This window comes from Melanerpes formicivorus, unplaced genomic scaffold (genome assembly GCF_026170545.1).
Source record: "Melanerpes formicivorus ecotype bairdi unplaced genomic scaffold, bMelFor1.0.p_v2 SCAF_12, whole genome shotgun sequence".
In the NCBI taxonomy this organism is placed as follows: domain Eukaryota; kingdom Metazoa; phylum Chordata; class Aves; order Piciformes; family Picidae; genus Melanerpes; species Melanerpes formicivorus.
The window spans coordinates 13,318,709-13,319,844 of NW_027142364.1; positions in this window are offsets into that span (position 1 = coordinate 13,318,709).

Genomic DNA, 1,136 nt, shown 5'->3' on the forward strand with positions numbered 1-1,136 from the left:
GCCGCCGCCCCCGCCCCCGGCGAACCCCCGGGGCCGCTACGCCGTGCCGCCGCCCCCGCCCGTGGGACCGCGGAGCCCCGCGCCGAGGGCTGCGAAGGCAAACGGGAGGTTGCGACAGCAGGGCTGCGCCCGGGCCACCGGTAGGCTTCAGGAGGGGCCAGGGAGGGGGAATGCCCTGTCCGAGTTTTGGACTATGCATACAATTACGACATGGTTTGGGTTGCGAGGGACCTTCAAAGGTCCACCCCTCCGCAGCGAGCAGGGACATCTGCAACTAGAACAGGTTGCTTGGAGCCCCATCCAACCTGACCTGGAATAGTTCCAGGGATGGGGCATCTACCTCTTCTCTGGGCAACTTGTCCCCAGTTGATTAGGAAGATCCCTTCCAACCCGACTCGTTCCATCATTTTCCTGTTAACAGCACCTATGGCTGCTTCCCCCATCTTGGCCAGATGCTGCTCACTCTCCACATGAGCCATGATTAGGTCCTTCTGGAACAGCTTTTGGCTGCAGCTCTCATGCCCTGCCACAGGTTAAGGGTACACAGGGTGCGGGAGCCGCCCCAGGAAACCCTGTCTGTTTGCGGTGCAAAATGCTCAGTACCGCAAGTGTTGCTGCTGAAATCAGGTCACGAAATGCAAAAAAAACCCAAACAAACAAAAAAACCAAACCAAACTAAACAGGATGCCTCAGCCTGGGGCACAGATGCACATGAAGAGCAGAGGTTACTCTGGGGAAAGCTGGGAAACCCAGCTGCTGTGTCTTTCAAGGCCTGAGTCCAGAATCTGTGGCAGCATCAAGATTGCTCGGGTGATCTCTCCCCCAGGATCAACTCTGGGCAGCAGAGCAGATGGATTACCTTCATCATGGGGACAATGATCTAGAAAAAGCCCTGACAGAAACAGAATGTGACACACAGAAGAGAATTTGGGCAGATTGCTTTTGTGCCACAGCTTCTGGTGCTGGGTGCTGGCTGGGGAGCTGCCTGCGAGGGGCTCAGAACGGCAGAGCCACAGGACGGATGTTAACCTGGCTGGGGGCAGAGCTCACTGAAGCACTTGCACAAAGAACACGTTGACAGTTTTGTTAAGGCAACATAATGGAAAAAACCACTAACAAAACCCTCTCTGCCAGCC